Source organism: Otolemur garnettii, unplaced genomic scaffold (assembly GCF_000181295.1).
Source record: "Otolemur garnettii isolate 467f Iridium unplaced genomic scaffold, OtoGar3 scaffold00006, whole genome shotgun sequence".
In the NCBI taxonomy this organism is placed as follows: Eukaryota; Metazoa; Chordata; class Mammalia; order Primates; family Galagidae; genus Otolemur; species Otolemur garnettii.
Genome location: NW_003852401.1, coordinates 17,129,602 through 17,143,407, shown reverse-complemented (window position 1 = coordinate 17,143,407; position 13,806 = coordinate 17,129,602). Strand labels below are relative to the sequence as shown.

The 13,806-nt window shown below is 34.7% G+C and overlaps 1 protein-coding gene across 13 annotated transcripts in view; it reads right to left on the bottom strand.

Moving 5' to 3' along the window:
- PTPRD (protein tyrosine phosphatase, receptor type D) overlaps positions 1 to 13,806 on the bottom strand; it is a 2,156,277-nt gene that overhangs the window by 1,582,104 nt on the left and 560,367 nt on the right. For all 13 annotated transcript variants that reach the window (XM_023508432.1, XM_023508444.1, XM_012813956.2 and 10 more), the window contains one exon: positions 6,997 to 7,068. The gene's annotated coding sequence lies outside the window, so the exon portion shown is untranslated. The remainder of the gene's footprint in view (positions 1 to 6,996; positions 7,069 to 13,806) is intronic.

Here is a 13,806-nt window from a genome sequence, read left to right as displayed (position 1 = left end):
TATGTATTTTATAAGCAATGTACATATACTTATGTACAGATTTAGTATTTTTTCACTTTCCTTTCTTTTTTTTTTTAAATTTCAGATTAATATGAGGGTATAAATGATTGGGTTAACATTATTTGCATTTGTTAGGTAAATTTCAAGTTATGGTTGAGCCCTTCACCCAGGGGGTGTGCTGTATACCTTTACATCATGCCCATTAGGTGAGAGCTTACCAATCTCCCTCCCCCATTGAATTTAATAGGGTTTGTCTCTCATCTGGGTGTAAGGTTGTTTATCTATTGGTTTCATAATAATACTGCATACATTGGATACTTGCTTTTCCATTCTTGTGATATTTTACTAAGAAGAATGTTCTTCAGCTCCATGCAGGTTAATACAACAGATATAAGTCTCTAGCTTGTTTATGGACGAATAGTATTCCATGGTACACATATACCACAATTTATTAATCCATTCACGAGTTGATGGGTACTTAGGTTTATTTCACTTCTCAACAATTGTGAATTGAGCTGTGATGAACATATTAGTGCAAATGTCCTTATAGTAAAATGACTTTATTTCATTTGGGTAGATACCTTGTAGTGGGATTGTGGGATCATATATAAGGTTTATGTTTAGCTCTTTGAGGATTGTCCGCACTTCTTTCCAAAGGGGCTGTATTAGATTGCAATCCCACCGACAGTGTAAAAGTTTTCCCTTCTCTCCACATCCACGTCGGCATCTGAAGCTGGGGAACTTTCTTTGTGGGCTGCTCTCAGTGGGGTTAGCTCATGTCTCAGGGTGATTTTGATGTGCATTTCTCTGATGATTAGGTACAATGAGCACTTTTCATGTATTTTTTTTGGCCTTTCATCTGTCTTCCTCAGAGAAGTTTCTGTTCATATTTCTTGCCCACTTATAAATGGGAATGTTTGATCTTTTCTTATTAATTTGAGTTCTCTGTAGATTCTAGTTATGAACCCTTTGTCAGATTTGCAGCATGCAAACATCTTCTCCCATTCTGAAGGTTCTCTGTGAGCTGTACTTGTCGTAACCTTAACTGTGCAGAAGCTTTTTATTCTTGATCATGCTCCATTTGTTTATTTTTTGTGTTGCTGTAATTACCAAGGAGTTCTTCTTCATAAAATCTTTTCCTAGACCAATATTGCCAAGAATTTTCCTCACATTTATTCTAGAATTTGTATTGTTTAGTGTCTTAAATCTTTTATCCAGTGAGAGTCCATTTGTAAGTGGTAGAGGTGTGGGTCTAGTTTTAGTCTTATACATGTGGCTAACCAGTTCTCCCAGCACCGTTATTAAATAGGTATTCTTTCCCCCCAATTTATTCTTTTGTTTCATTTACCAAAGATCAAAAGGTGATACATGGCTGGTTTCATTCATGGTTCTCTATTCTAGTCCACAGATTGACATCTCTATTTTTGTGCTGCTGTTACGCTGTTTTGATCACTATAGACTTGTATTATAACCTGAATTCTGATAAAATGATGCCTCCAGATTTATTTATATTTCTTAGAATTGCATATGTTATTTGGGGTGTTTTTCTGGTTTCATATGCAATGAAGTACTATTTTTCAAATTTTTCAAAGTATTGCATTTGGTACTTTGATGGAGATTGAGTTAAATATGTAGATTGCTTTGGGTAGTTTGAACATTTTAACAATGTTGATTCTTCCCAGCCATTGTCATGATGTAATTTTCATTTGTTAACATCTTCTGTTATTTCTTTTCTCAAGGTTTCATCATAGTTCTCTCCATAAAGGTCCTTCTCATCTTTTGTTAGGTATATTCCCAGGTACTTCATTTTCCTCTGAAGCTACTATGAAGGGTATTGTGTCTTTGATTTGATTTTCAGCTTGACTGTTATTGGTGTATATGGAGGCTACTAATTTGTGAACATTGATTTTTGTATCCCAGAATGCTACTGTATCCTGAGTCACATCCAGGAGCCTTGTGGTCGAATCCTTAGAGTTCTAAATATAATGTCATGTCATTAGCAAAGAGCAAAAGTTTGGCCTCCTTTGTCCCCTTTTGAATAACCTTGTACCTTCTCTTGCCTGATTGCATTTGGTTAGTACTTCCAGCACTATGGTGAATAGCAGTGGTGATAGTGTACATTTTTCTCTCATTCCAGTTCTATGTGGAAACACTTTCAGTTTTACTCCATTAAGTATGATATTGGCTGTGGACTTGTTGTAAATGGCTTCTAAGAGTTGAAGAAATGTCCCATCTATGTCTATATCCTTCAGTGTTCTTGACAGAAAAGGCTGCTGAATTTTATGTCAAATTTTTTTTTTCTGCATCTGTTGAGATAATATGGTCTTTGTTTTTGCTTCTACATATGTGGTGAATTACATTTTTGGATTAACATATATTGAACCAACTTTGCATCCCTGGGATAAAGCCTACCTGATTATGATGTATAAATTTTTTAATGTGTAGCTATATTCTGTTTGCTATGGTTTTATTGAATATTTTTCTATCTATATTCATTAATGTCTGTAGTTTTCCTTTTTTGTTGTATACTTTTCTAGTTTTATATCAGGAGGACATTCCTTTCATAGAACATGTTGGCGAGGGTGTCTTCCTTATGTATGTTTTGGAATAGGCTCTGTAACATAGGTATGAGCTCTTCTTTCCAGATTTAGTAGAATTCTATTGTAAATGTATCCAGTCTAGGGCTTTTCTTTAACAGATTTTTTTTTTTATTATTGCTGCAATTTTGGTGCTTGATATTGGTCTGTTCAAAATTTCTTATTTTTTCTCTGGTTGAGTTTAGGGAGGTGGTGTGATTCCAAGTGTTGGTCAATATCCTTAACATTTTCAAATTTCTGGCTATAGAATTTTTGTTGTAATAAGTTATTGGTCTTTTAAATATATGTAATATAATAGCAAATATATGTTGTTATTTCCCCCTTTTACCTTTTGGCTAAGGTTATAGAGATTTTACTTTTCTATTTTTCTACTTAATCTGGCTAAGGCTTTTTATCAATCTTAGTCTTTTCAAAAAACAAATATTTTGTCTCACTAATTTCCAAATGATTCTTATAACCTCATTTTCATTGAATTCTGCTTTAATTTTGGTTATTTCTTCTCTTCTACAGGGTTTGGGATTGTTTGTTCTGTATTTTCCAGCTCCTTGAGACTGTACATTAGGTAGTTGATTTGCGCTCTTTCTGTTTTTTTGGATGTGGGCATTTAATGTAATAAATTTCCCTCATATTGAGTACCTTTGCAGTATCCAAAAGGTTTTTATAGCTCACAAGCTTCATTGTTCTTTTATTTAAGAAATCTAATGATTTTATTTTTTTATCTCATCCTTGATCCTGCTTTCATTCATCATATGGTTTTTTAGTTTTCCTGATTTTATGTGAGGATGAAGATTTTTATCCCATGGTGGTCTGAAAGATATAATTTGTAATTTCTATTCTTTTAAATTTGTTGAGATTTCATTTCTGCCCTAAGATATGATTCAGTTTTGAGGGATGATTCATGGGGTGAAGAGAAGAATGTGTACTCAATTTTATTGTGATGGATGGAATATTCTGTGTGTGTCTGCTAAGCCCATTGGTTCTAAGGTTGTATTTAAGTCCATTGCTTCTTCGTTTAGTTTCTTCTTGGAGGAATCTATCCAGTTCTGTCAGAGAGGTATTGAAATCCCATTATTACATGTTACAGGATATCATATTTGTTAGGGTTCATTTTATATCTGGGAGTATTTAAGGTGTGTGCATAAATCTTTAGGATTGAAATGTCTTATTATTGTATTGTTCTCTTGACCAGTATATAGTGTCCATCTTTGTCTTTATTTTTGTTGGTTTAAATCCAATCATATCTACAATACATACTTTCCTCTGATTTCCATTAGTCTGAAATATTATTTTCCAACTCTTCACCCTGAGTTTTGTATTGTTGTTAGATGTTAGATGTGTTTCCTGAATACAATATACTTTTGGTTGGTGCTTTTTTTTAAATCCAGTCAACCAGCCTGTGTCTCTTCAGTGAAGAATTCAAGCCATTCACATTTGTTGAGAGAATTGATAACTACAGTAGAGTTCTGTTCATTTTATTTTGCAAAAGTCCATTGCTTTGTTTTATCCCTTGCATGATTGTGGAAACTAGGCATTGTTTTTTAGTCTCTGGGTGTCTGCTTTGCTGGTGGTCAAGATGGTGAGTGTGAAGAATGAGTCTGACTACTTCCTGCAGAGCTGGTCTTGTTGTGGCAAACTTTTTCAATGTTTGCATGTCAGTAAAAGATTTGATTTCTCTGTCAAATATGAAGCTTAGTTTAGCAGGATAGAGAATCCCAGGCTGAAAATTGTTTTATTAAAGAAGATAAAGGTAGATGACCACCCTTTTCTGGCTTGAGAAGTTTCAGCTGAAAAGTCTGCTGTAACCCTGATATTTCTTTTCTTGTAGGTTAGAAGTTGCTTACACCTGGCTTCTTATAGAATTTTCTCTGTCATTTTGACTTTGGTCAACTTAATATTGTTTTATCTCAGTCATGCTGGGGTTCTATAACTATCCAGTGTCTGAATTTCTGTGTCTCTCATTGCTTTTGAAATTCTTGATCATGATGTCTTGAAGTAGAATTTCCATGCTTTTAGGACTCTTTTTCTCCTTCAGGAACCCTTCTGATTCAAAGATTTATGCATTTGGTATAGTCCCATATCTCTCTCAGAGAAAGTTCTGCCTTTAATCCCTTTTTTTTTTTTTTTTTTTTTTTTTTTTTGCTACATTGAATGATTGGGTTGGTTGAAAAGTTTTGTCTTTGATTTCTGAGATTCTTTCTTCTCTATGTTCTTCTCTACTGCTGAGACTCTACTGTGTTTTGAACCTCCTTGAATGCCTCTTTCAATTTTTTTTTTAGCTCTGTTATGTTCTTCCTAATTATGTCCAAATTCTTGGTGATTTTGTATTTAATTTCACTGATTTCTTGAGACAGTTTTTGGATGTCCTTTTAGATTTATTTTTCTCTTTTTTCCGCAATTTGATTCATCTTATTTGCTATCGATATTCTAAATTCTATTTCTGTTATTTCAACAATTTCTCTATGGATGACATTTTCACTTGTCTCTCCTTTGTAATATTTTGGGGAGTTGTTTTGCTCTGGTTTTTCATATTGCCAGGGTTCTTCTGCTGATTCCTCCTCATATGTATTTTCAGTTTATTTATAAATTTATTACATTTATTAAGCAGGAATGTTAGATTGTCCCTAAGTTGCTATTAAAAGATAAATCTAGCTGGGGTCCCCGAGGCAATACCTAGAGGATGTGTTTGAAAACTAAACTGGCAGGCTGAAATCAATTTCTGATGCCCTAGGATATGGATCTTGCCATTCTCCTTCAGCACTGACTATTCAAATGAGCTGTTGATTATTCCTGTGGCCTTTCTAGTACATAGCCTCCCGAAGTTCCCTTAAGAGGCTACAACATGTGCGGGTTCCTGACAATGACTTACTATCTCCAGGTAAGGTGTTGTGGGCAGAGGACTGGGCCTCCAAGGGATGCTCCTAGACCAGAGGCAGCTCCCAGGGCGTGAGCCTTACTGTTGCATCCTCAGTGCCAGCCCCACCCTGAAACAAATTAAAGAGCCTCACTTTCAACCTAAATCTTGGCTGAAACAGATTCAAAATAACTGGGCTTTTGCTTGCGGGTGTGGGAAGGGAAGTCTGTGGTTAATTGAACTGTTGTAGTTGAAGTTACAAAACCACAGGTACAGCCATAGTCCGGGCCACAACAGATTCAAAATGACTGGCTTTCGCCTTAAGTTGGGGGTGGGGGATCTGCAGCCTACCATCTGCTTTCCGTAAATTTCCAAGAGTAGAATCACTGAGGTTAGAATTGTCCTTCACCAAGTGAGCAGGAGGGGGAAATGTAGTATTTTTAATTTATGAGGCTTCCCATCAAAAGCTTCCAATAATCAGAAGTGAGGCCAGGAGAAGTGCCTCAGAGACTGCATTTCGATGAATTGGGAAAGATCAAATTAACTAATGGTGACCTGCATGTGATATTCACAATATTTTAAGGAGTATGTGAACGTGTGTATGTATGTGTGTTCCCTAAACCTGCGAGACAGAGAGACAGTGATATGATGGTGAGTGGAGGACAGGGTTGCTCAAAAACATAAGATCAAAAAATAATTGGCCGGGCACGGTGGCTCATGCCTGTAATCCTAGTACTCTGGGAGGCTGAGATAAGTGGATTGCCCTGAGCTCACAGGTTTGAGCCCAGCCTGAGTAACAGCAAGACTCTAAATCTAAAAAAAAAAAAAGAATAGCCAGGTATTGTGGCAGGCTCCTGTGGTCACAGCTACCTGGGAAGCTGAGGCAAGAGACTCACTTGAGCCCAAGAGTTGGAGGTTACTGTGAGTTATGACACCTATGGCACTCTACCAAGAATGACAAAGTGTGACTCTCTCAAAAAAAAAAAAAAAAGAAAAAGAAAAAGAAAAGAAATACTATTTATTGGTAGCAGAAAAATAATATATTGAAGCAAAAAGTTACATATTTATTTTTATGACAAAGTTCACCTAAAATAAGTGTTCACCTTTAAAATTTCAATTCAATGTGAAAAGTATTATGCATTTTTGATGCTGGTAGAATATATTAGTTTTTTTGACTATAGCTTTAGATCCCTTTGCGGTTGACAAATGCTCATTCAACTGTTTCTTACGGGCCAAGGTGTTAATAAATAAAATATTATAAAAATTAGCTGTAAGCAATATTAACACTATTTTATAATTAAAAAATACTTTCCATTCTATGACATAATTTTGATTTTATAGCTTTTACAGATTATAATAGCATTACTAGTACTAGAGTAATTAAAAAACAAAACAATAATATTATGAATTTTGTTTCTTAAAAATCATTTTGTAATTCAAGCTGTGATGTTAACATTCTTTTAATATTGTTAAATGCGCATTTAAAACAAGTCTCAGCATTTATGAAATTGAATTTTAAAAACTGAAATTAGAAGGAGTGAGACTTACCAGTGTACGGCCTCTTCCAAAAAAATGATTAATGGCTGGAGGATGAAAAGTGTCAAACTCCTCAAGATTTCCCTAAAAGGAAAAATGAGAGATCCCTTTTAATTCACATTTTATGGAAGTTATATTATGCTACAGGTAAGGTAGTTTATCAGATAAAAAGGGAAAGCAGCAAAAATTGTCACTTTAATAAAATTAACCAATTAGCATTAAAAATACCTTAAAACAGGAATCTACAGCATTCCCTTCATGTAAAGTATTATAGCCCATATTTATAGAATACATATAATCCTAACATCTTTCCCTGATATAAAAGTTCATGCTAAAAAAGGACATTAATTTGTTGATGTATCATAAACCATTATCCTAAATGATAATGCATTAAAACATAATGTGACTTTTTGTATGAGATTTGAAATCTGTTTCTGTTTCTCTTTTTCATAAGACAATAAACCACTCCCATTTTCCTTTCGTGTTATACTACTGATTATTTAGTAAAAATCTACAGTTCTTTCTCAGAGACTTTCAAAGCATTGTCTCTCATTTTACGATTATTATCTGTAGCATTCTTTCCCATTATCTATGCCACTGTAGTACTCTGGAACTGTTGACAACTTTCAAATTAACATCACAATAGTAAACATAAAATACATGAGGCTATAACCATCATACATAATGTACATAAAAACTTTAGTATATTTTAACAGAAAGAATGGAACTCAATAGCTGACTCTTTATGAATATTTTGAGCACAACTCAAAGAAAAGTCACCCATAATTAAACATTTCACTTAAAATTACACATTTAATGACAGAATTTTTAATTGGGCAACAAAGACCTAATGGAACAATGAAATGCTTAAGGATAGGTTGGTCATCTATACTGAGGTCCAAAGAGGAAGACGTAACAATTCTGTCAAGTGCTGGTCATAAAGGAACAAACTTTCAGGGTTCAGCGTGGTATACGATCCCTTTCCTCCACACACATACACAGCCAACATTTCTTTTATCTTACAATGTACTCATGCTTTGTAAAGCAAGCTCTAATCCTACCTAGTCCATAAAGCCACCATTTCATTCACATTCCCAGTATAGGATAGGCTTGTTCTAGTATTAACACACACTCCATCACATATTTTCACACTTCTTGTCCACATATGTAGTGTATTTCCACAACTAAATTTTTAGTTCAACAATCTTGTTCTATATTCCCTGTCTGTTCAAAATCTAGTAGAGTTTTGACTACTTAGCAGGGACTATACAGAGAGGTCAATTGGAGGTTTTTAGTTCTACCTCCTCATGTCTGAAATGGTCAATGTCAAAATCTTCATCGGCTATTCTAGAAATGATTTTTGGTTTCAAAGGACGAAATTGCTATTTTGTATAACTTGAGCAAACATTCTTGCTTAGGACTAATAGAAAGGAAAATTCAAACTCCTATTTTTTTCACATGATGTTAATGAAGTGTTATAATTAAAATCTTACAAGGTGCTACTATAATCTTCTGCTGAATTTATCAGAACCTAAACAAAATAACACTTGTTGAGGAGTTACTTTGTGCCAGTTCCTTACCTACATTTCGTTACACTTCAGAACAACCTAATGAAGTAGAAGGTACTTACTGCTGATTTCCCTTCTTTTCAGAGGAGAAATCTGGGGCAAAGAGACTTTCAGTTACTTAGATAAAACCTCTTCATCCATAAATTGGTGGACCTGGAACTGAAAAGCAGGCAGTCTGACTCAGAGCCTGTCACTCTAGCTACAGTAATATGCTACTGGAGTCTACAGATCACGTACACTAGATACGGGGAACAGAATGCCATACAGAAAGAATGAGAATGATAGTTTGAAAATTATCAAATATAGAAATGACTTTTTTAAAAATAAAAGTATTAATAGCAATTTCTAATGAGCTCTACTCTTCTACCTTCTCTCATCATACCCCAAGAAATCTTAGGATCAATATTTTCTTAAAAAGGGGACAAACATTTAAAAATGTATTATCTATATACAGGACTATATTTAGGAGTTTAAATATAAACCTGAATTTCCATTTGGATGTGGTCATTAGAACTTGACGCTATCAAACATGTTTTATAATACATCGGAATTTAATTTAAGTAGGATTTAAAATGGCTTTCAAATTAGATCTCCACATTCACTTCTCTCTTTTTAAAATCTTAAATATTTATATATAATAAATATGTCTATTATCATTCATAATATATATTGTTATTAACAAATACAGCATCTGTAAGAACCGAATATAATTTTGACATTTGGGGGCTACAAACTTCACATTTTTGTACACCAGCCCTTTCGCTCTTTATTTTCCAATAATAAAGCATTATTTATTAATAGTGATATTCAACACATTTGCAGTGAGTTACTCTTTCTTTCTGTAAGATGATTTATAACTTATTATCAGACTTATTAAAAAATAATTTTTTAAGATTCAAATAATTTATTTAACTTGGAGATAGGACCGTTCACATTTACACTTCAGGACAATTAGTTTTAAGCAGGTTGAATTATTACCCAATGTTATAGAAGTTGTTGTTAGAAGAGGTTGATTTTTTGTTCTCTGCTTTTAGAAGCTAGTTTTCCTAGTCTTTCTTTTTGTTTCGTTTTATTCCTGTGTCATATTGCTTTTATTTTCTGGTACTTAATATTTTGCTTTTAGCTCACACAAAAAGAAGGGACTCTCTTTCTTTTTCACACACAGACACACAAATGAGCCAGTGGGCTGTGTGGGAAAAAATGCTATGTATATTTTAGCCCATAAGATTTGTCCTTTTAAATTCAGAAGCCAATCCAGATCCTTCATGTGTATTAAACATTTAAACCAATTCTGTAAGCATCAAAGTCCCAAATTCCTAAGGCCACTGGTTTTGAATCTTCTTAGAACATGAAAATAGACTATAAAATATATTCTGAACACCAGCAGTTAAAGAGACACGTGACATGAGAAAAGAGAACATTCACCAAGTATATCTTCTGATCTAATTAAAAAGTAAATTGATTACAAAATAAAAGAGAGTTTCTGAGAGTTTTAAATGTACACAATTACAGAAAGGAATAAAATGATAAAAAAAAGTGCACTTCACTTCTCTTAAAAGTCTTTTAGCTTTTTTTAATAAAAGAATGCTGTGAAAAGTATAAATATAAATATATCTAAGTATATAGTATATATATATCTCTACTCAATAAAATTACACATTATAGATATGAATGCCTTCATAAAGAATAATGAAATATAATCATGCAAACAAGTGCCATTAATTCTCAGGTAAAGCTAAAAAGAATTGTATCATTCTAAATTTTTTTTCTGTAATAACCTCTGATTACTTAAATTCTATTCTTTTCTCTAAATCACTTCTGCAGCATACGTTCCTGCCCTGTCTCTTTTTGCAGTATGCCTCGCTTCCGGGAGCTTCTCCCCTATCAAGTGGCCCTGGGTCTCCCTCTCCACACACACTCTAACCAGGACCCTCCTCACCTCAGCCTTCCTGGAGTCCCACCATCCTGCTAACACACACCTCCACACCGGTGTCACAGTCCACTTCCTTCATTCCAAATCTTAGTTGCACAACTCTCATAGCTTGGGTTCCTTATTAATGAAAGTTCTCAGTAATAGTTTCCTGATTAACAGTCACAATTTCCTTTGCCAAAAATATTGGGAGACGAAAAGATCAGTGAGCAAATAATAGCAGGACACTCTGCTTTTGACAGTGAACTTCAGCCCTTGTTCAGGAAGCAAAAACCCTACATAATCTCTTGTTTGTGTTGAAATGGTATAAGGATATATACGCCTATGTAGATCATGAGATAGAATATGCCCTACCAATGATCACTTCAGATTGATATAGAATAAGGTCTACCGTTAGACATTCCACACTGGCATGCAGCAGCGCTGCTCACACTGCCTATCACCCCAATAAATGCGATATTAGATATTCCAGACAGAGGTACTAATTTATTAATTCTTTTAGTAAAAACCAGGGCAGGTTGGTGCTGTAAGTGTGCGTATACTAATGGAATCTGCTTTCTAAAGGCTTGCAGATCCTTTTCTCTGACATCTGAGACACACAAATGGTAGTTTGTTGACAGTGACATGGTAATCAGAGTGTCACCCGCTATTTCAGTTCATTTTGCATGTCTATAGAAATACCTGAGGCTTGGTTAGTTATAAAAGGTTTATTTGGTTCAGTTCTTCAGTCTATATAAAAAGTATCAATCCAGCACCTGAGCTTCTAATCCGCCAAAAGGCCAAGGAGGTGCAGGTGAGTAACATGCCACAGAGGGAACAAGAGAGGGAGGAGGGGAGGTGGTGCCAGGCTCTTTTAAACCACCAGCTTTTAAGTGAATAAAGCAAGAATACACTCATTATCATGGGAGGGCATCAAGCCATTTGTTGACAATCTGCCTCTATAACCCAAACGCCTCTCGCCAGGCCCTACCTTCGTCACTGAGGAACAAATTTCAGCATGAGATTTGAAAAGGCCAAATATCCAAACACATCACTGGTCATTCTTAAGTCCCCGAAGATTTTGACTCAAGTGGAGATAACATTCTAAGGTCCATTTACTTGTGGGGCATCACTTCTATCAGCACTCACCATAACACTCAGATGACAGCCCTCTGTGACATATGAACTGAACACTTAGATATCAAACAGCAGCAGGACACACACACACACACACACACACACACACGTGCGCGCATGCAATTTTTCCAGGATTCCACAAACTGCATGCAAACATAAGGAGATATATTCATTTTACATTTAAGGACTGATTTAGTCAAAACAAGTTTTCCACGGAAATTAACTACTAATATTTGAGAGACTAATAAACTTCATTTTGTTGGAAAAGGTGTCACTATGCATACAAAGAGATGTTTTGTAAAACTCCAACTTCAATATCTAAAAAATAATTCCTCTGAAGGAAACTTGAAAGACAGCTCAAATATTTCATCTTAAATAAAAAGGAGAACAACAACAAAAACAACAAAACCCTTCCAGGCTTTGCATCCTACGTAGCATTATTTTCTCTATTCTTTTCTGTTATGCTTCCTCAAAAAAGAATTTATCTTTACTGACTCTACTTCCAAACCTTCTCAGAGCACCTGATGCACTTCCTTAGAGATGCTTTCTGCCGACACTGATGTGTCTGAAGTTGCTGGTGACCTTCATATTGACAAAGGCAATGCAGATTTAGATTACTTATTTTGTGTTTCATTTTAACCTGTGCTTCTATGGCTAGTGTTACCATCTTGCAATTTCTTCCTGACTTTCATGACAATACTTATTTCTGGTTTTCCACGTATCACTTTGGCTATTTTTTCTTAATTAACTGACTTGTGTATTTCTTGGTATTTTTTTTCCAGGACTTTGCCTTTACTACGTTGCCCTTCTCATTCTATAACATCTCTCACTATGGCTTCATATAAAGACATGTTTCAATAATAACCTATAATTCATAAATCCCAAATATATAACCTCTCAACGTTTGCCCCAAGCTTACTATTGGACATTTCTATATGGATTTCCTAAAGACGCCTTTGATTCAACTTGTGAAAAGTCCGATCACTTTATTGCATTAATCTGCTTCTGTATTCTCCAAGGAACAATAACAACAGGTAACATTTATTGAGCACTTTCTCTGTCCCTGACACTTGTACTAACTTACTTAGTTATTCTATAACCTCAAGAGAGGGATATTATTACCATTTTGAAGATGAAGAGACTGATGCTCAAAGAGGTAAAGTTACTTCCCCAATTCATACAGCCAATGAGTATTAGAGCTGGAATCTCTAATTCCAGCTGGCTACACACTTCACCATCATATCTTGATAATACGTATTTGTCCAGTTGCGCATATCAGATGCTTTGGAGGTAATTCAGATTTCTCTTTAATTCACCTCTCCTCAGAGAGTTGTAGTCACTTATTTCTCTAGATTATGGGTATAAAATGTTGATATATTGTTATATCCATTCCTTCCCTCCATCTCTGCGGCTCCAACTTTAGATCTTTACTTCGCAACCTGACTCCTGATTAGTTTAACAATTCTGGCCCTTTGTACCAACCCCTACACTGACAATAAACTTTAATCTCTGATCTTGATTGCAAACACTTTACTCTGGGGTCATTTAAGATTAGGCTAGGTTAAAAAAAAAAGCATGATTATGAAAAGAAGTTAACCTAATTCGTTTTCAACTGGCTGTATAAAAAAGGCCTTTGCACAGGTCCAGTAGTTACAAAACTCTTCCCTTCTTCCTAGCTTAGTTCCCTAATGGACAGAAATTCAGTTTGTCAAAACTATGATTAAATTGCAAATAAAATTGGAAATAATTTAGAAAAATTATAAAAGTGACCATTCTATTTGTACTCAGACAATTTAACACTTTCATTCGCATCAGCTCAAAATAAATCTAAAGCACAACGATTATTTTTTTCCTCCTATAAATTCTAAGACATTTAAATTGTTCATGTCCCCGTAACCAATTATTTTCATGCTATGCTAAAACAACGTTATATGAAAGAAGGGCCTATATTAGTTTTCTCTACCAAAATTCATGGTTTGCAAGTTCCTATCAACTATAGACCAAAAAGGAATTAAAATATAAAATGGGTGGCAGTTTCACAAGTAAACCAGGTTACCACTGCGAATTCAAGCACATGTTGATTTCCACCTGAACAGAATTTTCCTTATATAAAAACATTTACTTATAAACTAAACTCCTGGGTGGAAACATCATCTATCTCTGTGTCCTAAGGGAAGTCACTGAGGCTGGCCCTCAGTTTTCTTATTC